This window comes from Haliotis cracherodii, unplaced genomic scaffold (assembly GCF_022045235.1).
Source record: "Haliotis cracherodii isolate W230 unplaced genomic scaffold, xgHalCrac1.p SCAF_11, whole genome shotgun sequence".
NCBI classification, from domain to species: Eukaryota; Metazoa; Mollusca; class Gastropoda; order Lepetellida; family Haliotidae; genus Haliotis; species Haliotis cracherodii.
This window is the reverse complement of record NW_027266266.1, coordinates 22,466,886-22,493,198: the sequence shown is the minus strand read 5'-3', so window position 1 is coordinate 22,493,198 and position 26,313 is coordinate 22,466,886. Positions and strand designations below refer to the sequence as shown.

Genomic DNA, 26,313 nt, shown 5'->3' with positions numbered 1-26,313 from the left:
ATTATTTTAGACTACAGTGTGCGATGACAATCCCAACACAAGGCTTGTGAAAATCACAAGGACTAGTAAAAATGAGGATGAACACTATGCCAGTTGATTATATATACAGAACAGCAGTGAAAATGCACCAGAAATAAATCTTGAAATATTACAAAAACAACTTGAGCAATGACCGATTTTGATTAGAACAGACATAGATGGATTATTAAGAAAGACGACAAAGGAAACAGGAATACCACACAGTAATTACATTTACGTCATCAGTGTAAGGAAGACACATAGGATTAAAATGAAAAGTCAATATCTGGTATGTCCACCATTGACAGCAACAAAGGCCATGCCTGGTCTTCTCATTGATCGAATAAGTCTGCGAATAGTGTTCTGGGGCATTCCACCCTTGACGTAGTGTATCTTCAAGTTCTCTCAGGTTCTGTACTTCCGGACGACTTGAGAGGCGTTGACCCAGGGAATCCCATAGATGTTCAATTGGCCATAGATCGTTTGACAGGGCTGGCCATGGAAGCAGAGGCACATTATTGTTCACTAGGTACTGTGTTGAAACACATGCTGTGTGCACTCTTGCATTATCTTGCTGGAAGGTGTGCATATACTTGTGCTGATGAAAGAATGGGATGACATGATTTGCCAATATGTTATTCCTGTGGTAAAGGGCATTAACTCTTTCCACGACAAACATGGAGCTCTGTTCGATGGTTATGACGCCCCACACCATGACACTCCCTCCCCACCCATCGATCTGTCTGTACAACAGTCATTGTGGTAACGTTCTCCACATCGACACCACACTTGCAGTCGACTGTCAGCATTCTGTAAATGAAAACGGGACTCATCAGAGAACAGCACAACATGCCACTGCCGCAATCTCCAATGACGATGCCTTTTGGCCCAACACAGACGTATATTTCGATGACGATCAGTGAGTATGGGTCCAACATATGGACGTTGAGCATGTAGCCCTGCTGAGCGTAGACATCGACGTATGGTGTCAGCACTGATCAATTCCGTCGGCCTTGTACGGTTGCTGCAGTCCTGGTAGCCGGAAGTGTACGACCACGAAGATGCCGACGAACAATATGGCGATCCTGACGTGGTGTAGTTACACGACGTTGACCCGGATGTGGTTGATCTCTGGTGGTTCTTGTCTGCTGGTATCTGTTCAGTAGCCTGAGGACTGTTGAATGATGGCATTGAAACCGTTGTGCAACGACTCTACTTGACGTACCAACTTGAAGCATGCCCAAGGCATGTTCACGTTCCTCTGCTGTTAATCTTGGCATTTCTTGTGTCAGTACCCTGTACGACTGCAGCAACAAGTGATGTGGCTTTTAAAAGTCTGTCTTTTATAGCCCTATTCTGCATGCTTCCCATGAAACAAAACACGTTTTCCATGATATGCACGCAATTTGTTGCGTTTTGGCAATTTCGCTCACAAAAAATTTAGGAATGTGTTTTGACGAGCTGTTCTTCTTCATGCTTCGTCCAGAACGTCGTATATTACTCATTCACTTATGACTTAAGCCCAGATAAAAATACATCCATTTTCATGGTGGTGCGTTTTCAATGCTGTTCAGTATATTTGCAGTGATCTTCTGAGCATCTAAAAATTGGACTGCAAAACAGTTGAAAATCACTGATGCCCTAAAATCACTTTTAAGACATAAACACAGGACTTTGTAAATATCCTTTAATATTGAATGTATGTGTCCTTGTTATGTGTTTCCTTTAGACATGTTGTAATATATCTCCTGTCAACTGTCATTATGTACCTTCTCACATCTCGTAAAATGGAAACATATCTACTAGCACAGCTCCAGATAAGTTTTTGAGCAATTGAGTTTTTACTCGAAGGTTTCTATTTTAAATGGGTTATAACATTTTCCATTGGGTAACCATTATTTTTTCACTCATCTATTTATCACTCCATTGTCTTTCCCTCAATGAGCTAACATTTTGAGATTTAAAAAACCCCATAAAATAATGTTTTATTTGTATTTTACGCAAATACACAGCTTATCTGTAGCTCTGTACTAGGACAGGGAATATGTGTATAACATCAGTGTGGCCACACGTCAAAATCAGATAGATTGCATCACACAGTTGAGATTGAATCTACCAAGTCAGCTAGCCTGACCACTTGATCCTGTTAATCACATCTTATGACATGGATTGTTGAAGTTCAATTTTAACTGGGATCTTGTACTGAAAGTCTAAGGGAATAAAGCAAGAGAAATCATTTCAAAATTACTGGAAATCTCTGCTGAAAGCAAATTATATTGTACAACTGATTCTATATCACGATCATGTTGCTTAAGCACTATCAAAAAGTGATAATATCAGGTGTTCATGAACAGGTGAGCAAATCCTGCCCACCAGAGTCACCCATCACAAACACAAGCAAGAAGCAAGTCAAGTTTTACCTGTTCAAACATAGGCACATATGGTAAAAGTCAAAATAATTGCATCTAGAATAATTTTGGTCACTGATTCGAAAGCAAACGTTTCTTCAGCGTGTGGGCTTCGCAGGATGTATACAATATATAAAAAGTAGTTATCACGCTTAGTGAGCTAATTTGCATGTTTATTGTATTGTGAGACCAACTTTACATGATTGGTTTATCATATCAATAACACTTTCCATTACATGATAGCTATTTTTATGTATAATAATACATGTACGCTAGATGTTAGATGAACTATTACCAGTACAGTATTATCACATAAATAAAAAGAGCATAACTATTACATGGTGAAACAAACTCTTTAATCTATTTCAGAATAATACTAAATATCAATAAATCATTTAACAATCATTCATCATGTGAACTCTACCATGCTTTTCTTGATGACACTGACATTGTCAACAGTGCAAACAATGTTTGGCCATGGAGACAGTGTCTACACATGTTGTATTCAAGGTCTTTTGGAAATTGATGACATTATATCATGAATAACAGATGTTGTCCTTTTCACCTTGGGACAATATGGCATTCAATGCACATGCAGTTCTATTGATATTGATTCCTGACTGTAGGTGTCTAGAGCACATTGTGTTCTGATCTCGTGGGGATTAGGACAGTACAGTTCAGTGAATGGAAATAATGTACCTTTGATATTTGTATTGTTAATATATCTTTGTCAAGTTGCAAAGCTTCAGACACAGGAGAGATTGATATCAATACAATGCCTTTCAGATCATATGTCAGCAAACTTCCACTTGTTGTGAATAAAAAAATTATTGATACATAAATGTGAACTTCTAATGATTTGTTTGTTTGTTTGTTTGTTGTTTAACTCTGCACTCACCAATATTCCAGCTATATGACAGTGGTCTGTAAACAATTGAGTCTGGACCAGACAATCCAGTGATTGACATCATGAGCATCGATCCATGCAATTGGGACATGTATCAACCATGTCAGCGAGCCTGACCACTCGTTCCAGTTAGTCGCATCTTACCACAAGCATAGTCACCTTTTACAGCTAGCATGGTTTACTGAAGACCTATTCTACCCTGAATTTTCACAGGTCTGCATGAGCAAGTGGTTGAGTGAAGGGGTGGATGAGAGAGTGAGCCACTTCAAGCAATATTCCCATCACTTATGTCACATTGTACACATTAAAATTCTGTCAATATCATTGGAGAATGCTCTACCCATTGAACCTACTTGCATTGAAAGTTAAATGTCTACATTCAACAAGATCATTGTCCAGTTGGCGTTTCATGTGTGAACATGTTTCAATAAATAATACTTCAACAATAACGCTATAACCATAAACCAAATCTTGAAACAGAATCATCCAAATATATCTAACAATATTCAGGAATGCATATTGTGATATAACCTGTTATTTCATCTTAAAAATCCATCTGGAGCCTGAGAAAACTTTTCCAAGCATGATTCTCTCCTTCAAAACAAAATCATATTTATCACCCAAGCGGAACTGTAGTCTGGTGACTGAATCTATTATGAAGGCAATTCTGTGTCTCAGGTGTCTTTCGTCTCACTTGACTCAATTTGAATAGCGTCTCGCATAATGTGTGTATCCACTGACATCAGGTTAAGTACATCATATAACTGTCTTTGTGTCTGTACATACACAAAATACCTAGGAAGCAAGCACTTATCTTCAATGCAAAACTATTTCCTTGTTAATCTGGTTCCACACTTCTGTAATGCACAAAGAGATATCACATCTTAAAGATGTATTTTGCGGAATAATATATAATGATATAATATTTTTTAGATTGGTTTGAATGTTATGCTCATGTTTAGAATCAAACAGTGAAATACTGCTTAGTGCACGTTTATTTTCATAAAAATTCACCTTTTTGTGAAAGTGAAAATATAAATGATAACCTACTCATTCTAGGTCTTAACAATTCTGTAGTGGTCAGTAGAAGCTGTAGTACAGTCAAATATGTTGATAATGAACACACTTTTAATGAACTGACGGATATAACAAACTGCTTTTGGGGTCCCTGCCATTGGCTGTACATTTTTATAAAATTAATGGATATAACAAACACATGTATAACGAAATAATAGATATAGTGATCTTACTTTGTGGTCCCGTGTGCACTAGAAATTATGTTTATAACAAACTTTCCATCTCTGGGTAGCTCATGTGTCAAATCAGTGCATCAAAACATCCGTGTCCATGCTGGACTGTTCAAAGTGAAAATAAACAATTGAAGGCAAGTGTTTAACTGGATTAAGTACTGACACCTTGTCCTCAATTTACACCCTCAATTAACAATAGTAACACAGTGTTTGGCTCTGGCCTTTGAAGTGGATGACCCGTGAAGATCCGGGTTAGAATAGGTCTTCAACAACCCATGCTTCCTGTAGAAGGCGACTATGCTGGTCGTAAGAGTAAAACAGTGATTGACAACAGCCTTTGAAGTGGATATATTCTGTCTAGAAAATGAGACAAGAGTGAGGAAATTCAGTCCAAATGCTCATAACAAACTACAGTAATAACAAATTAAAATTAATGTTCCCTTTGAATTTAGTGTAACCATTGTTTAATTTACAAAAATTCCATGAAAAGTAGGTGGCAGAGGAGAGATAGAATTTACCTTGAAAGTCTAGTAGCCTGAATAGTATTTATTGGGAACCCCCCAAAAGCATTCAAAATTCTACCAGCCTAAGGATACCTTCAAGAACAGCAACACTGGCTCAGGCTAGTGCTAATTTCTGTCCCTGCAAGAGACTACTGTTCAACCTTGTACTGAATACATGTGACTTCAATGCCTATTTCCACAGATTTTACTGAATAATTATGGGTTTGCTCAGGTATATTCCTAGGCCTGCTCAAAGGTTGAATTCGACACAGATGAGTGAGTGAGTGAGTTGGGTTTAACGCCGCTTTTAACAGTATTCCAGTTATATCGCAGCGTGTCAGCTTAATGTGGGAGGAAAGCCCGAAGTGATGCAGGTCTCAGACGTTTACCACTTCCGTGAAACTCACGAGCACGGGTATGGTGCTGACAAACCTAGAAACATAATCGGGGCGAACCTGGATTCGAAACCACAATCATAGGTTTCTGGCGTGCCCAAGGGACGTAACTCTGCACAGCGAATCGCGGCGCCTTAGACGACTGGGCCACCCGTGCCCCCTCCACACAGATGAAGCAAATGTGAATAAAAATTCACAAATGGAAATAGAAAGATTCTCAACTCATGTTTATATAGTTATATCTTATTGTGTTGGCTTATGTAAAGGTCTGAAGGTATCTTAATGGCAGCAGAACCAATAAAGGGGAAGACCCTTGAAAATTGATTTTACATTATTGCTCTGAATGTAATATTATGATACTTAATCCTCAGAAATAATTTTGAACAAAATAATATTTTTCAAAGAAGGCTGCCACAGGCACGGTTTACAATGCAAAAAAAAACCTGTTGCCCAATCACAGCCGTAGCTCAAGGCAGGTATTTTATTGGCGGTGAGGTGAAATGAGGTTTAATGTCGCGTTCAAGTTCATTGCACTTACATAGCAACGTGCATGCATGTGTCTCTGTGTGTGGCAGCTTGTACTAGTCTGGATGCATGCCAATTTTTTAGTGCTCGCCCACTGAGATACCATGCCGCAGTATAACATGAATACCCCACTAAGACACAGTACACTGACTCCGAGCGACCTTCCGCTCTCCGGGCAGATGCTCTGTCCACAAGACAACAGCTGTGGTCTAGGTATTTTATGGAATAATTACCTGATTTGTGCCCAGTGAAGCAGCCAGTACTTCTGGTCCAGATCACTGGATGTCCTGAAAAAGAAATGTTTGTGGTCATAAAACATAGTTTTGCTTCTCTTTTGAGAGATTACTAATACTATGGCAAGTCTTGAATCAGATCCGGGGTTGAATAGGTCTTCAGCAACCCATGCTTGCCGTAAAAGGCGACTATGCTTGGTGTAAGAGGCGACTAACGGGATCGGGTGGTCAGGCTCACCGACTTGATGATCGATGCTCATGATGTCAATCACTGGCACTGGATTGTCTGTTCCAGACTTAATTATTTACAGACCACCGTCATATAGCTTGAATATTTGTAGAGGCAGCGTTAAACAACAAACAAACAAACGTGCTCATTATCTTAGAACTTAATAGTTTATTCATTTGTCCCTCTTAGCAATCAAATAAGACAGGACAATACATTTCAACGCTGACACAATTGGCATCCACGCACCAGATGCCCATTCCATGGCATCAAGCGTACCACACTGGCACCATCCAGAATACCACTTTTAACAGGGTTTGGCATCCAGCGTAAATCCCTTCTTAAAACCATCAAAGCTACAGATTCATTTATGAATACATGCCTCTATATGAACATGCATGCATTATAGTCGGAACTTTATACCATAAAAGCTATATTAATCTATTAACACGTACAGTTGGAGATGTACGCTGTCAGCGTTGAATATATGTGTTGGCTGTGCTTCTAATGATTATATTCCATATTCCAAGTGTTCTTCATAGCAAGTTTGTCCTTTCCTAAAATTATTTGTTGACGGCTGCGTGCAAATTTTGTGACTTACTTAAGCTTCCGGAAATGGTCCCAACATGAAGCAGACGAAAATAATTAAGTCACGTGACGGTAGCGTGATGGCTAACCCGCCATGTGACCAAATTTGACAGCAATAGATATATAAACAGATAAACGGCCGTCGTAATAGAACAGCATTAAATTTTACAAACATTTATAGAAGTTAACATTTTCCATTAGCACACAATAGAATATATGTCCCCCACCGTTACCCGAACTCGGGGACCGTATTTCTCGAGTCGTTAATAGTGTCTCAAAGCGCGTGCAGTGTCAGAGGTCACAGGATGATGTTTTTTGTCAGCAGGTCACTTGGATAAATATCGTCTCCAATGGAAACCAGGAAGGTATTTATACTATATAGTTACTAATACGTGGTTAAGATATACTTTAGAAATGTTTACCATTAATATTGAATACTATCTAAAAGTGTTGAAAATCACAGTCGCCATCCATCGTCTGCTTCGTTAACCATGTTTGGCAAATAATATGTCACGTGACTATCAGCATCCGGTGCCGACCGGTAAGAAAAACGTAGAAATGTTTTCGGGTCATCTTTTACGAGAATTACTTTTCGTTCGTATGGTGCCAAGATAGTCCTTTATGTTCTATCAGACACGTACGGTATAGTTTGAGGCCATTATAGATCAAATTACAGTATTAATGACCTAAATAATGCCCAAAGACCCGTAATAACAGAAACTATATAACGGCACAGAGGTAACTAGGTGAGGGGTCCCATTATCAAGGCTTAATTGAAAATTATGTAGCTGGAATATTGCTGTGTTTGCTGACGATGCCTGATTGTATGCGGGACATTCACGCCTGACACTGACACAATCACATTTGTAAAGTTGGAGGGTGTAGTTATGTGGACATTGTGTGCATCTGGTATTTTGCAATAACGTGAGAGTTGTTCACTCGCTCTGTGTGTGAGCCAAGAACAGAAGAATTAAATTCTCACATTTAATTAAATTTCCAGTCACTCATTCATAATTTGTTAATTATTTTACTGTTTTATTCGCATTCTAGAAGTTGGTGAGTGAGTACGAAAACGTACAACTTTAAGGACAACATGTGACTTCATTGCCTATTTCCACAGATTTTACTGAATAATTATGGGTTTGCTCAGGTATATTCCTAGACCTGCTCAAAGGTTGAATTCGACACAGATGAGTGAGTGAGTGAGTTGGGTTAAACGCCGCTTTTAACAGTATTCCAGTTATATCGCAGCGTGTCAGCTTAATGTGGGAGGAAAGCCCGAAGTGATGCAGGTCTCAGACGTTTACCACTTCGGTGAAACTCACGAGCACGGGTATGGTGCTGACAAACCTAGAAACATAATCGGGGCGAACCTGGATTCGAAACCACAATCATAGGTTTCTGGCGTGCCCAAGGGACGTAACTCTGCACAGCGAATCGCGGCGCCTTAGACGACTGGGCCACCCGTGCCCCCTCCACACAGATGAAGCAAATGTGAATAAAAATTCACAAATGGAAATAGAAAGATTCTCAACTCATGTTTATATAGTTATATCTTATTGTGTTGGCTTATGTAAAGGTCTGAAGGTATCTTAATGGCAGCAGAACCAATAAAGGGGAAGACCCTTGAAAATTGATTTTACATTATTGCTCTGAATGTAATATTATAATACTTAATCCTCAGAAATAATTTTGAACAAAATAATATTTTTCAAAGAAGGCTGCCACAGGCACGGTTTACAATGCAAAAAAACCTGTTGCCCAATCACAGCCGTAGCTCAAGGCAGGTATTTTATTGGCGGTGAGGTGAAATGAGGTTTAATGCCGCGTTCAAGATCATTGCACTTACATAGCAACGTGCATGCATGTGTCTCTGTGTGTGGCAGCTTGTACTAGTCTGGATGCATGCCAATTTTTTAGTGCTCGCCCACTGAGATACCATGCCGCAGTATAACATGAATACCCCACTAAGACACAGTACACTGACTCCGAGCGACCTTCCGCTCTCCGGGCAGATGCTCTGTCCACAAGACAACAGCTGTGGTCTAGGTATTTTATGGAATAATTACCTGATTTGTGCCCAGTGAAGCAACCAGTACTTCTGGTCCAGATCACTGGATGTCCTGAAAAAGAAATGTTTGTGGTCATAAAACATAGTTTTGCTTCTCTTTTGAGAGATTACTAATACTATGGCAAGTCTTGAATCAGATCCGGGGTTGAATAGGTCTTCAGCAACCCATGCTTGCCGTAAAAGGCGACTATGCTTGGTGTAGGAGGCGACTAACGGGATCGGGTGGTCAGGCTCACCGACTTGGTTGATGCAAGTCATTGTATCCCAATTGATGATCGATGCTCATGATGTCAATCACTGGCACTGGATTGTCTGTTCCAGACTTAATTATTTACAGACCACCGTCATATAGCTTGAATATTTGTAGAGGCAGCGTTAAACAACAAACAAACAAACGTGCTCATAATCTTAGAACTAAATAGTTTATAGTTTGGTTTGTTGCATCTAGCGACGTTCAATTTAGATCAATCTAGATTGATGACAGTGTCAGAATCTACATCGAAACGCTGCTTTATGCAGTAAACCAGAAGTTGTTATCCATACAGATGTACGTTTTCTTGTTAATTACTGTTGGAAGTAAGTTAACTTCCCCGTAATTTGTTAACAACAGCATTTGACAGTTGAGTATGAAACTTAATTTTGACACACATTGTTCATGTAAAACATCATCTCAGAAAACGTACGACACATCCCTTTTCGACAACACCTGGTGTCTTCACTGATTTTCAAGGACCTAAGCATATAATTTTCACAACTATTTGGCCTTTTGTTCCCAATGGAATCTGTTTCGGTAGCAAATCGAGACTGATTATTTGTAGTAAATTTCATCATCATGACATGCACGTGCGTACATCCTCTCTACCTGTAACAAACCAAATGTGTTTGGCCAAATTCTGTGCACCAGGGCCCACTTGCACAAAGCGATCGTAGCGCTAAGATGATCGTAACTCCCATACTTTAACATAGGCTTACAGTAGTCTTAGCGCAAAGTGGGCCCTGATCCTTCTGCAATAAGTTCGTTTGGGCGCAGCTTAACATACGTTAGGTAGCCATTGTTTTCGAAGTAAGGAGCAAGTCAGAATACCTTGAACAAATAAGGGACCAGTTCCAACATGAATTCTTCCCAGTGCTTGGGGTGATCGGTTATGGATTGGGAGAGTTGATAGAAAACGAATCAAGAACACCTTGCCGAGGCAAGGGCGTTGACTGACTATAAAAGTCTAGTTTCCTCCCGAACTAGACTGGAATTTCCAGGGTCGAACGCAGCGCCACCAGTGGCTATTACAAGTTATGTTTCTTCTGTGTCCCTCCTATTGACCAATCAGATTCCGTCTCTCATACCACTTGCATTTGCTTCAAATAAAATGGCGGTGCCCAGTCAAGATGACCTGACAGATGATCAGGGATTGTAATAAAACGGGTCTTACCCCGCAAAGTGCATCAAATCAATTGACCACCTTGATTAAAGACATGAACATATGTGCCAAATATTTGTCGACGCCCAGTTGACGGTACGCATGCTTTACAAATCTTCCAGTCGACCGAAATCTGCACGTGAAATCCAAATTGTTTACGAACCGGATTTCAATTTCGTTGCGCGATTTTGATTGGACTTTGCATATACTCGTTAGTCCAGCCAAAATATAACTCCATAATCTCAGCTTAGTTCGGCAAGGGTGGAAATTGGACTTTTACAGTCAGTTAACTCCCTTGCCTCGGGAAGATGGGCATGCTATGAACCAAGTAAACAGTGAAATTGTTACGTAACAGTTGGTGGGCAGAGATATCATGGTAGGTGTAAGTGTTATGTATACAAGCTCACGTTCGTAAAGAAATGTCCTATTAATTCATTAGAAAATGAAACAATACATGTGCAGTGCAAATTCGTTTGTGAATATGATCATGTCTTTGATCTTGTATTGGTAATTGCATTGACCGCTATATTACACACGTATTTATAACTCTCATACACGTAACTGACATATTGTCAGTCAGTACAAAGCAATTTGAATAGCCCAAGCACGTTAAGAGCAATACTTCATTACAGCGTGACAAAGTTGACACAAACCTCAAAGAGATGCCTCTATTTCCGAAAAAACACCTGGGCAAATCCGACCCAAATTCGAACCTTCATAGAATTAGAACATTCTTTCGCGAACACCTGAAATCATGGCTGATTTTTAGTGATCTACTCATGTAAAATTTACTATTATTGTTCCTATTACGCCCAATGTTTCGGTGGGTAATCGATCGGTAACGTTTTCTGTTTAACTGTTTTTCCTGTCATTTACTACCAAACCAACCAAAACAAATTGTGTATAATCTTGAATTAATGTTGTATAGGCTCGTCCCAGCACAGTTGAAGCGGTAACGTTTTCTGTTTAACTGTTTTTCCTGTCATTTACTACCAAACCAACCAAAACAAATTGTGTATAATCTTGAATTAATGTTGTATAGGCTCGTCCCAGCACAGTTGAAGCGGTTCAAACGCCCCTTCTGTTGTCTGTTATCTCATATTGTATCATGTATATAATAAAAAAACTGTTAAAGGTTACCCTAATTAATTTGCTATGTAAAAGAAAATAGAGGTCTTTGAAAGGCATTTAGAAGTGATACAAATAAGGAAGAGAATATATGGATGTCAACTTCTTTTTTATGAGGAACACAACGTTTCGTATATGCTTACTCCTTCAATGATCTGATGAAGGAGTAAGCATATACTCTGAAAGATTCACTTCCTTAAAGAATAATGTCTGAGTCCCAATAATTGGTTATGACCAAAAAATCAAAAGGTTACGAGGCGGAAAAACTTCAAATTTAAGGTCCACAACACTACTGCGGCACCCATATCAAATACATCACCATCGAATAACAATTTCTTGTTTGTTATATTTTCAGCCACCATCAAACTTGGGTGTATATTTTATTTTGCCAGGCAGTTTAGATAAAGACAATATCTCAGTTGTACAAAGACTACCAGGCAGTTAAAACATCTTGACCACGATTTTTTACCTTTTTAACGGATTTAAATCTGTGGTTGGACTAAAAATAAAACTGGCAAAACATACTATTAGTGCCATCTTCAAAGAGTGTTATCAGTATGATGCATCCAATAACAAAAGCAATGCTGCTTTGAGAGTCTCCTTGTCGATCTACTTTGGAGTATTGTTTCTGAATTTTATTAACAACCCCGGATAAAGTACTTAAAAATAGATGCAAGTGATAAAACCAACGTGCCAGCTACATGAACACATTATGATAGATCAAAGGTCATGCATATCGTTACGTGACCTGAATATCAACAGTGCCTTGCGTGTGTTCACGCATACGTTGCTCCAGGCTAATGTGACATAAAGGGAGATATGAACTCATGTCCATCAATGAGGGCATTCGTGTGGAAACGAATACTAAATGCCCCGAGTGTTTAGTGACATGCTGTGTTCATGGACTTAAGCTGGGTACAGTTCTGCTGCGCCAGGCCAACAACATCACTTTGCTATAGATAAGCATCCCATTTAAAGAGTGACAGTGAGTATGGTTTTACGCCGCTTTAGCAATATCACGGCGGGGGGACACCAGAAATGGGCTTCACACATTGTACCCATGTCGGGAATCGAACCCGGGTTTTCGGCATGACGAGCGAACGCTTTAACCACTAGGCTACCCGACCGCCCCTCCCATTTAAAGAAGAAGCCAGACACTGCTCATACCATGAGCCTAAATAGTGAGTGAGGATGAACCCCGCCGCTTGAACAGTATTTCAGACATATCACGGCGTGTCAGCTTGATGGTGGAAATGAAAGCGACAAAACCCTTCCCATATTTAAGAAAACTCTGCCAACTCTGTATAATGAGCATGGGTGTGTGAATCACTATCAAGTTGTGATGCTACCAGGTGTTCGCAAAAAGGTGAGCGTATCCTGCCCCACCGTGACACCCGTCAGAGACACATGCAAAGACAAGTCAACAACATCACTTTGAGGACGCTTGTAGTCGCTATTTTTAACTAACGAATCAAGCCACGGCCTCGTAATTATTCACGGGTCATGGGCAAACTGTGATGTCTTAACCAAAGAAAGTAACTTTGCTTCATGAATATAAATATATTCTGAAATTAAATAAAGCAAGTGTCAAAACATAATTATTAATCAATGCAATCGGCCTTTCGTCCACGTGTGAAATCACGTCAACAAGACAACCATATTCGGTTGGTGCATCTGCGGATACGAAAACTGCGACATTAACAACTGGAACAATTCCTGGATTGAGGCCAATTAGTGTCAGAACCGATTGATTGAGCACAACATCCGTCCCTACGTCCAGCGATACGCCCCATGTTGCCACCACGACACCGTCAGGCAGGCCTAGCTTGATGTTACAGCATCTGGCATCACAACTCATGGACGAACACAACTCATCATTGGTCATGTCAATTTGAATGGCGATCGCCACCGGGAAGACATCGCTCGAGATCATGTGCGACCCTTTGTGCAAATGCAGGGACGTAACATCACACTGCAGCAGGAAAATGCCCTCGGACATGTTGCACGTCTTGTAACACACTCTTTGAGCCAGTGTGACATTGCTGTACTGCCATGGCTCGTTGTTTCTCCACACCTTTCTCCCATAGAACATGTCTGGGATGAGATGGCATGATGCCTACGACTGGATAAGAACCAGCCCGTAACGCTAACAATATTTTGATAACTTCGAAACTCCCCCGACACGTTTACTGTGTCAGCCATTTTGACGTCCTGTAGTTGATGTAATGTATTACGACACATTAGCAGTGTAACTGGCGACCTGAGGATACTCGTAAGAGGCACTGTTCATCTAATGTCGACATTATTCAAGTCTATTTGCCGAAACCAAACTGCAAATGATGTTATTTGAGCCCTCATCTGTCTTTTTGAGGGACTATAACTTTTCTATTTCTGGTCGTTGTATGATTGTTAGTGTGACTATGAGACCAAACGTAGCAAATAAAAGTGAATGTAAACATCGTTCGACGCCCCACCCCCACCCCACCCCCACCCTATCAATAGCATTATGTGAAAATTATAAGAACTGACTTTGACCTAGTGTCAGTTCATTGGAGCATGAACCTTTATAGAATGAGGGTAACATATTTCAACGTCTACGTTCACACAGTTTGACCATCAATTTATGTAGTGGCATAAATGAACTCACGCAAAGAGCAAATAAATTCCTAAATAATGTTTACGGCTGTGCTTTCATGCAGACATTTCACATGAACCAAGAAGGTCACTCAGCAGTATCGATTGTACTCACAGCGCTGACATTAAAGAAGTTCATGACACAGATATATCTCACGCAATGACTACAAGTATTTTGTCTGATAAAAACAAGTTATCGTGTATTCGAAAATACTGAAACAACGTTTGGTGTTCGGAGCTTTACAATTTACTGGTCGTGAGCGCAAAATTTAGCCCCACGATAATCCTGTGAGCATCGTCGTGTCGTGCTAACGGGTCGTGTTTGTTCAAAGGGGCATAAAAACCAGCTTAATCACGCATCCTTTGAATTGGGGAAACAAACAGGAGGCAGTTCGTCATATCTGTAACTAAACGAGCTCTTAGCACGAATAGTTAGACCACAATTGAAGTACGTTTGTCTAATATTGTTACGATCGCAACGTCATGTTCACAAGTAACTACATGTAACACCTGAGTATTCGTATAACAATTATCATCTGCATAACTGGCCCCTGCAGACATATGTTTGATGGTTCACAATATTTGATACACAGAAGGTAAAGATGGTGTTAGAAGTTGATAATTGAAACCACAAGGTTGATGTGTTCACGAGAAGTTCAGGGACAAATATTTTGAAGCAGCTTTCTGACTGACGCCTTTGTCTATGAAATGTACTAACGAAAGCTTCTTAACTCGATGGCCTTGTGAGGTTACGCCGTAAACGATAGTGGTTAATGAAGTGGCTACGTTTTAGTTGGTTGCAATGATGGTTCAAAGTGCCAAGTGGTGAATAAATTATTCTTCACAACCGTGACAATTCTGGAAGTCTGGAAATAAACGTCACAGGATGCTAAAATTGACTCATTATGCTACCAGTATATTCTAGACAGTCAAGGATGTGGGACATAATCTCAATGTCAGTGTTGATTTTGTAGATGGTTCTGTACTGCTGGACGGTACAGAAATGAGTGTCAACCAAATGAAGTGCCATGTCAAATCGGCCCAGTCTCAGTTCAGCAACCTTGCAGAGTCCTTCTCTTCGATGAGGTCGGCTGATCAGGACCAGTCACTTCCCAGTCGAAACCGTCAATGTGTGATTTTGCATCAACTTGTAAAAATGAAATGTAGATTATGCAAAGAATTTAATGAGACTGCTCACCACGTTGTCAGTGGATGCCCAGCTTTGGTACAAACACAGTATCTTAAGCAACATGATGGAGTGGCTCGATCATTTTATTACCATCTTCGCCATGCTGGTGGTTTTGACACAGAATATGTAGAGGGCGTCATGGAAAATGATAAATACTTTGGAATTTATTTATTCTTTGGAATAGGCCCGTATACAACCCCAGACGTATCCAGACCAACACACCTGATCTTGTCTTTTTTTTATAAATCCAAAGAAATCATTATATCATTGAATTTTCTGTCCCCTTTAACAGTAATGTGATTGACAAGATTGAGGAAAAACATGGCAATTATGCAAACCTCGCTTTCGAAATGTCACGCTTGCATACCAAGTACCATGTTGTCCGACTCCCCATTGTTCTCGGTGCCTTAGGTTTGGTGTCCCCCCAACCTGTTGACTGACATCGGGAGAGTACCCGGGTGTGCTACAAGAATACAGCCCTTCTGACAATCTGGATAAAGCAGAAGGCTGCGGTGTTTGGGAGTCTTTACATTCTCCGAAACGTTCTGTGTGGGTTTACATGTTTTAAGAAATCTCTGCATCACGCAGAGTCCATTGTACAATTTAGACTATATCATGAGCATGTGTTTTGAATCCCCATCACCGACAATATATGGGAACATATGGTGCAAGTCAAACTAGGGAATAGCATCGGACATCATTTTTGTCTTTGACCATCAAATTTCTTCCACATGTCTAACAAAAAACGTTTTGAAAGCTTTACTTAGGCCTTGAATGTTGTAACCTTGATCAAACAAGTTCTGAACTAGAGTCGCATGACGCTCTTTGAAATCTTGGTTGAAAGAGCATGCTCGATTGTATCTCAAAAGATGTGAAACACCAAAGCCCTGAGCTGTTGGAATATTTCTCGAAACGAACGAAAAGTTAACTTTTGGAAAGTTGAAGTCATCGCTCTTTTAATAGAGTCTTGTGGAGAGTGTTTTCTCACTTTATCTTTATGCATATATCTAAATATGAAACAGACGAGGGGGTTTCACTGGTCTCCTTTATTTCTAGTTTAGGTGGGTTATTGAAAACATGAATAAAACTCAAGTTTGAGACCTTGTTCCTCTCCCATTAACAATAACTTTAATCACAGTTTACGAAAACATGCTACGCTCTTTTTAAAATTTCCACTTAAAAAAGTTCATAGTATTGACAGAGCAAACAGAGCAATATGTGTCGTGCATTATGGAGTTTTGTATGGATTACCATGGTAAGACCAGATATATGTCCAGCAGATTCACATTGTTGTATGACATGACATGGTAAAACCATAGATATTGTACTTCACGTCATGCAGATGCACAGTGTTGTATTACATGACATGGTAAAACCATAGATATTGTACTTCACGTCCAGCGGATGCACAGTGTTGTATTACATGACATGGTGAAACCATATACATATTTCTTCATGTTCAGCAGAGCACAGCTTTGTGTTACATTGACATGATGAAACCATATACATAGTTCTTCATGTTCAGCAGAGCACATGTTTGTGTTACATTGACATGGTGAAACCATATACATAGTTCTTCATGTTCAGCAGAGCACAGGTTTGTGTTACATTGACATGGTGAAACCATATACATAGTTCTTCATGTTCAGCAGGGCACAGGTTTGTGTTACATTGACATGGTGAAACCATATACATATTTCTTCATGTTCAACAGAGCACAGGTTTGTGTTACATTGACATGGTGAAACCATATATATAGTTCTTCATGTTCATTAGAGCATTGGGTTGTGTTACATCGGGATAGGGAAACCCTATATATAGTTCTTCATGTTCAGCAGAGCACAGGGTTGTGTTACATTGACAAGGTGAAACCATATATATAGTACTTCATGTTCAGCAGAGCACAGGTTTGTGTTACATTGACATGGTGAAACCATATATATAGTTCTTCATGTTCAGCAGAGCACAGGTTTGTGTTACATTGACATGGTGAAACCATATATATAGTTCTTCATAATCAGCAGAGCACAGGGTTGTGTTACATCGTGATTGGGAAACCCTATATATAGTTCTTCATGTTCAGCAGAGCACAGGGTTGTGTTACATTGACATGGTGAAACCCTATATATAGTTCTTCATGTTCAACAGAGCACACGTTTGTGTTACATTGTGATGGGGAAACCCTATATATATAGTACTTCATGTTCAACAGAGGACAGGGTTGTGTTACATTGTGATGTGGAAACCCTATATATATAGTACTTCATGTTCAGCAGAAGCACAACGTTGTGTTACGTTGTGATTGGGAAACCATATATATAGTACTTCATGTACAGCAGAGGACAGGTTTGTGTTACATTGCCATGGTGATACCATATATATAGTTCTTCATGTTCAGCAGAGCACAGCGTTGTGTTACATTGTGATGGGGAAACCCTTTATATATAGTACTTCATGTTCAGCACATGTTTGTGTTACACTGACATGGTGAAACCCTATATATAGTAATTCATGTACAACAGAGCACCGGGTTGTGTTACATTGACATGGTGAAACCATATATATAGTACTTTATGTTCAGCAGAGCACAGGTTTGTGTTACATTGAAATGGTGAAACCATATATATAGTTCTTCATGTTCAGCAGAGCACATGTTTGTGTTACATTGACATGGTGAAACCATATATATAGTTCTTCATGTTCAACAGAGCACAGGTTTGTGTTACATTGTGATAGGGAAACACTATATATATAGTACTTCATGTTCAACAGAGGACAGGGTTGTGTTACATTGTGATGTGGAAACCCTATATATATAGTACTTCATGTTCAGCAGAAGCACAACGTTGTGTTACGTTGTGATTGGGAAACCATATATATAGTACTTCATGTACAGCAGAGGACAGGTTTGTGTTACATTGCCATGGTGATACCATATATATAGTTCTTCATGTTCAGCAGAGCACAGCGTTGTGTTACATTGTGATGGGGAAACCCTTTATATATAGTACTTCATGTTCAGCACATGTTTGTGTTACACTGACATGGTTAAACCCTATATATAGTAATTCATGTACAACAGAGCACCGGGTTGTGTTACACTGACATGATGAAACCATATATATAGTACTTCATGTTCAGCAGAGCACATGTTTGTGTTACATTGACATGGTGAAACCATATATATAGTTCTTCATGTTCAGCAGAGCACATGTTTGTGTTACATTGACATGGTGAAACCATATATATAGTTCTTCATGTTCAGCAGAGCACAGGTTTGTGTTACATTGACATGGTGAAACCATATATATAGTACTTCATGTACAGCAGAGCACAGGTTTGTGTTACATCGTGATAGGGAAACCCTATATATAGTTCTTCATGTTCAGCAGAGCACAGGGTTGTGTTACATTGACAGGTGGAAACCATACATATAGTACTTCATGTATACTCTACTGTATAAACATTGCTTCCTACTTGTATATATACTTGACAACCACACTCTGTATATCACTTGCTTGATAACCGTGTTAGAACCGAAACGTCGGTCTTAATTGTAATAAAGAAGTTCGTCATCTATAAATTCTTATCCTTACTTAGTACTCCAACTTCTTAATGCCTATCAAAGAAGTTAAGCCAAGAGTTGATGGTACTGACGTGTAGTTTTGGCAGGATTCTACCTCATTTAACATACTGGCTTAATATTTGTTCTGGAAATAAATCCACGTTCTCCATGATAATAACATTGGCGATCCTTTCTGAAGGTAAAATTGCTGATTAATGTGACTACGTTTCACAATAGGTTTGGAAAATACCGGTTTATTGCGTTATTCAAAATCATACATATTTTATCTTCTTGGCAAAGTTTGCATGTGACAAGTCGAACTAAAATTATGAAATTCAGAAATTAGGAATGATTCATGTGGTCGAAAAAGTGAAACTATTCATGAAGGCACGACTACGCAGTTGTCCAAAATGTGGCACATTTGTATTTAGGTTCACAACAAATTACAGTTAAAGAAACGCACGCGGTAATATCATGGTAAGCACTGAAGTACATGGATTGTTATTTCAATAAATTGCAACACGAAAGGCCAACACCCATTTTCCTACCTATAACGGAGATTTGTACCGGGAAAACGTGTATGTTAATATCACATCAATCAGAAGGACATGTCTCCAAATTATCACGATGCTATTTTGCACCAATAAGAGTTAAATGTACTGCAACGACTGTAATAAAATGATTACTGTCGTGACGTGCGTCTGCAACACGACACATGGCGGTTGTTAAGTCAACGTCTCTAATTATGTGATATGCGTCTCCAGTGGGTGCATCCGGTCTGAATATCGCCATTACACGCGCTGCAGAATCTCGAATTACGTGATTAGGATGCCAATGCGACAAAATCATGTATGATTTTCAGAACGTGATTTGGTGACTTTGGACGTCACATTTAATTAGCGTAATGTCAGATACCCTGAATGTTGGACATAGAGCCGCATCTACTTTTCATCTATAATTATGTTGTTATTAAAAATGATGTTGTAAGGATTAATAATTGTAACAGTATAACATTTTTAACATGTTATCTACAAATAACAAGAAATAAAATTGAATGCTTATTTTATTATGTTTGTTAATGGTTAACGTGGCTTCCTGAAAAATGTATTTGTACTGCTCATCACTCCAAAGATATTCTCAGATTACAAAAATGTAATGTTGCCCACTCATTGTTTCTGTAAACCACACGTTTAAAAGTTTTGTCGACTTCAGCTATTAATTATATGGAAATGACGACAAAATATCATTAAGAAAGCAAATGGAAAAGCATAATACAAAATGAAAACATGTTTTATGTCACTTCTAGGGGGTACTGTCCAGTTCGTCAAGGCATCCGTTTTAAGTAGGTATCACTGTTGAAAGGATGCTGACAACTGCAATACTCAATGAAATAAATGAAGTCAATATTGTACAGGTTACATCGACAGTACTTCACATGATTACATACGGTCGCTCTGAGGTGTAGCGGTTACACGTGTCCATTTAGTAGGCCAATGAAATGAAACCGATTATCACTCTTGGACGTCACATGAACCCTAATTGGTGAACATTGCGCGAACCCCACCATTGCCTGACATTGGAGGAGTATGTAGTGGTTACATACGGTCGCTCTGAGGTGTAGCGGTGACACGTGTCCATTTAGTAGGCCAATGAAATGAAACCGATTATTACTCTTGGACGTCACATGAACCCTAATTGGTGAACATTGCGCGAACCCCACCATTGCCTGACATTGGAGGAGTATGTAGTGGTTACATACGGTCGCTCTGAGGTGTAGCGGTGACACGTGTCCATTTAGTAGGCCAATGAAATGAAACCGATTATTACCCTTGGACGTCCTAATAACCATAATTCGTGCATGAGCAATGTGCGAACCCAACCATTGCCTGACATTGGGGAAGTATGTTGTCCGAAAGGCTTTAGTACATGATTTACACATTGTGTTTGTGCAATGAAGTCCCGGGGATCTGACTAGTCGGCGGTTCCTTCTCGCTGGAAACAGGCACAGGCTTGAATCACTATTACAAAAAGAGATCGCAAAGCAGCATACAAAACTTTGATTTGTTTGTTAGTTTGTTGTTTAACGCCGCACTCTATACAGCTATATGACGGCGGTCTGTAAATAATCGAGTCAAGACCAGACAATCCAGTGATTGACATCATGAGCATCGAATTACGCATTTGGGATACGATGACAAGCATCAACCAAGTCATCTAGCCTGACCACCCGATCCCGTCAGTCGCCTCTTACGACAAGCATAGTCGCCTGTTAAGGCAAACATGGGTTGATGAAGACCGGGTTTACAAAACTATGAAATAATGACCACAATGCCTTTGGGATATTGACCACGAGGCCTCAGACGAAGGGATAAGATCTGAGGAGTTGGATTCATTTGACGGTGATGATACACTAAAGATTTTAATTAATCATTACGAAATGGGATTCGAACCACAGATCATCGGATCCTTGTGCGACAAATACACGCAACTCGATATCGAAATCGGTGACATCCTATCCTCAGACTGTTTGATCAATCGTTCCACCAATAACTAATAATTCTACACGATCACATAGAATTTATGATGGTGAAATGTCGTGATTGTTATACATAGCTTTAATGTTTCCTTGTCACCCGCGGCAGTATGAAGTCACTAAGCCCTGGATTATTACGTCATAGGCTGACAATTGTTAATAGGGTAGTGATTAAGCGAGATAACAACATACTGAACGAAGACGGCATTGCTTACTCTCACTGCAATCTGAACCCATCTTCATTAATGTATTTGCTGGAGACAATAAACAACCTGGTTAAATCAAATTGTAACTGTTCTACGCGATGTCCGGATTATCGAATGGTCGTATTGACTTATCTCTGGTTCGTCACTACGTATGGTAAAATGGGAGAAAACGAGAGGGCTGTACTGTTATATTTCAGCTTGTCACGGCGTGTCAACGGTAAGTAAGAGGAATGCGGCAAGCCACGACGTACACCACACGTCACCCCATGCTGATGATAGGGTCACAAATGAGGACGTTGCATGTGTAACATATCTCTATTACAGAGAAAATTAAAAAGTTGATCACAGAGATTAAAGTGCACGGGCCACCCAGTCTAACACGTCGCCATTCCCCGTGCAGATTTGCGGCCCCGCCAGAAACTTATGATTGTGTGTTCCAATCTCGGTTCGCCCCGATTATGTTTTTAGGATTGTCAGCACCATACCCGTGCTTGTGGATTGCGCCAAAGTGGTGGATGCCTGAAACCTGCATCAGGTGTCTTTCCTACCGTATTAAGCTAACAACATGCCGTGGTATAACTGGAATACTGTTCAAAGCGGCGTTAAACCCATCTCTTGGGACCTATTCGACACCGTATCGACAGCCATGCACTTGGGACCTATTCGACACCGTACCGACAGCCATGTTACTTGCGACCTATTCGACACCGAATCGGCAGCCATGTACTTGGGACCTATTCGACACCGTATCGACAGCCATGCACTTGGGACCTATTCGACACCGTACCGACAGCCATGTTACTTGCGACCTATTCGACACCGTATCGACAGCCATGTACTTGGTACTTGGGACCTATTCATCCCTGAATCGACAGTCATGTACTTGGGACCTTTTCATCACCGAATCGACAGCCATGTACTTGGGACCTATTCATCACTGAATCGACAGTCATGTACTTGGGACCTATTCGACACCGAATCGACAGCCATGTACTTGGGACCTATTCATCCCTGAATCGACAGTCATGTACTTGGGACCTATTCATCACTGAATCGACAGTCATGTACTTGCGACCTATTCGACACCGTATCGACAGCCATGTACTTGGTACTTGGGACCTATTCATCCCTGAATCGACAGTCATGTACTTGGGACCTTTTCATCACCGAATCGACAGCCATGTACTTGGGACCTATTCATCCCTGAATCGACAGTCATGTACTTGGGACCTTTTCATCACCGAATCGACAGCCATATACTTGGGATCTATTCATCACTGAATCGACAGCCATGTTACTTGGGACCTATTCGACACCGAATCGACAGCCATATACTTGGGATCTATTCATCACTGAATCGACAGCCATGTTACTTGGGACCTATTCGACACCGAATCGACAGCCATGTACTTGGGACCTATTCATCACTGAATCGACAGCCATGTACTTGGGACCTATCATCACTGAATCGACAGCCATGTACTTTGGACCTTTTCGGCACCGAATCAACAGTCATGTACTTAGGGTCTATTCGTCAGTGAATCGTCACAGGATAAACGCCAGGCGACGAAGGAAGTATTGTCACCCATACACGACGTCTCGTAGTCCCATTAAAACACTGAACCAGTAATATATACACTTCAAAACATGTTACGGTTCACCAACATCTGGAAGTCTGTGTGCTGCACGATCCACCCGCCATGACAGATTAGATATAGTCATTTAACCTCTTTTTAGAGGTAAATACCAAACACTCATCAAAACTAATAATTACATCACGGTTCGTAAAAGACTATAACCCTTTCCGATATTCCTCTTTTCCTCCTTAATGAAATATAAACATGTTTGCAGCTTTGTTACAAGTATTAATGGTTGACCTCGCTCACTTATTCTGCTCCAAATAAACTGAAATATATCGAAATAACATAGACTAACAGAACATATTCTTGCAGCATGCATTATAAAAATATCTACTTCTTTAGCCAAAATCAAAACAATGCATGGGTATGAATATGATTAAGTAAAAGTCTGAAACCAAAACATAACATATTGTCATGTGTTGAAACAAATATTCTCAAGGACCACTGTTTGTTGTTTTACGCCGCACTCACCAATATCCAAGCTATATGACAGCGGTCTGTAAATAATCAAGTCTAGACCAGAAAATCCAGTGATTGATCATGAGCATCGATCCATGAAATTGGAATATGATGATATGCTTCAACCAAGTCAGCGAGCCTGACCACACGATCCTGTTAGTCGCCTCTTACGGCAAGCATAGTCGCCTTTTACGCAAGCATGGGTTGCCGAAGACCTGTTCTAATCAGTAACAAGGTGGTCAATTGGCTACACGCATCAGCCGCATGGTTTGTGCAGACATAACAACTAAATTCCAAAATAATGTTTTAAATATCTAACGAAATAAGACATACCTGTGATGATATGATGTAAAGATGGCAGCAACAGCTATCTGCTTCCTGACCTTCAAGAACCCACACTTCCACCAATCATCACAGATAAGCTCCGTGCATTAGTGATATCGTGGCTCCTGTTGCAGTTCAAGGCTTTAACAATGATTCATATCCATGAGTGACTTTTTCCTGGTTCTTGTATAACATCTGGTTCCGGTGTATTGTCTTTCTTCCTGTACTGTATTCGTACCATCCTCCTCAACTAGCTGGCCCAGATGTGTCGACGCCCATCCAATGACTGGAGGGTCATATGCGGGGTCATCTCTTCATGTATAATGTTTTAAGCATTTGATCTCTGTTAATTTATAACGTTAACGCCAAAGAACAACCAGTCTCGATTATCCGCCGAAACAGATTCCATTCTGCATTAAAGAAAAAATAGGGGTGAAAATTATGTGAATAGATCACTGAAAAACAGTGATGACACAAGGTGTTCGCGAATAGGGTAAGCATGTCTGCCCTACCTGTACCACCCGTCACTCACACAGTCTGCAGGGGGCAAGGGTGGCCCTGTCGTCTAAGGCGCCTATGATTGTGGGTTCGAATCCCGGTTCGCCCCGATTATGTTTCTAGGTTTGTCAGCACCATACCCGTGCTCGTGGGTTTTACCGAAGTGGTAAACGTTTGAGACCTGCATCACTTCGGGCTTTCCTCCTACATTAAGCTGACACGCCGTGATATAACTGGAATATTGTTAAAAGCGGCGTTAAACCCAACTCACTCACTCACTCACTCACACAGTCTGCATAAACACATGTTTGTTGCTGACGTCACACAGCAGTATTCCTGCCATGCGACGAGAGCGTCTAAACAAACCAGACAATCAAGTGATGGACCAGAAATCCAGTCACTGTTAAGAAACTTAAGATCATCTTTTTATGACACTTTTTAAGCAGGTGAAGTGTTAATTCACTGAGATGATTATTGATATTGATTTACTTTTATCTTTTAAAGTTTATTTCAATCCGAAGGCTTTGGTGAAGCGTCACAACGAATATCCGGGTGATATTCCGTCAATTCGGTCAATGTTGGAAGTCTATTTTAGGTTTCCCTGTCATAAGTGCGCAAACACTCACTCGCACACTCACTTTCGCATTCACTCCCCAGAAAAGGTCTTCAGCAACCCATTCTAGTTTGGTTGATGCATGTCATCATATCTCATTTGCGTGGGTCGAAGCTCAATATATGTATTACTGGAGTGTCTGGTCTAGACTCGATTATTTACAGACCGCTTTCATATAGCTGGAATTTGCTGTGTGCGGCATTTAACAACAATAAACAAAACAATAATACGCACACCAGTACGATCAAAGTCATACAACATTATTACCCCGCTCAGCGGATCTGTGTGCTCACGAACGTCATTCTCAGCTCTCTGGGGAGTATGAAACCAAGTATGACTTGGTTGACACATGTCATCGTTTCCAAATTGCGTAGATCGATCACTGGATTGTCTGGCCCAGAGTCGATTTTTTACAGACCGCCGGAATATTGGTGAGTGCGGCGTTAAACAACAAACAAACAAACAAACAAACAGAATAAATTAGTGACCCCGTTATATAAATGTCACCGCTAGTTTACCTTTGACGCCCATTATCAGCGGATAATGGGGATTGATTATTCTCTGACGTCATAGTTTTATTATTTCTGACGTCATAGTTTATCTTTAAAGGAGGCTATATGCTTGGCAGTCCAAGTAAGTTTAATCAAAGTAATTCAAACTCCGTTTAGTTTGCAACCACAACGTGCGTTATGTATAGAAGGTTATTACGTAGAGGCAGGATCTCAGTTTGAAACAGGTCACTATTTGCAACGTCTCTATCTCGGTTTGAAATTGGATAGACGTGGAATGAAGCCTCTCATTAAAGTTGGTTGTGAGGTTAATAAATTATGACCATTAACTATATCCGAAGAACATCGTTATAACAGGAAGAAAGATCAATACCATCAGGAAATCAACATCACGAACTCCATTTTCACAGCAGTCTACAATATACTTTCAACCTGAACAGGATGAGCCAAGGCTGTCTTTTCCCCCCACTAATTAC

The 26,313-nt window shown here is 40.2% G+C and overlaps 1 protein-coding gene across 1 annotated transcript in view; it reads right to left on the bottom strand.

Annotated features, from left to right (window-relative positions):
- Positions 1-24,271, bottom strand: part of LOC139456335 (platelet binding protein GspB-like) — a 174,786-nt gene extending 150,515 nt beyond the window's left edge. The window contains exons 1-2 of the mRNA XM_071237978.1: positions 24,227-24,271; positions 9,123-9,176 (exon numbers count right to left, since the gene is read on the bottom strand). The gene's annotated coding sequence lies outside the window, so the exon portion shown is untranslated. The remainder of the gene's footprint in view (positions 1-9,122; positions 9,177-24,226) is intronic.
- Positions 24,272-26,313: the final 2,042 nt, after the last annotated feature.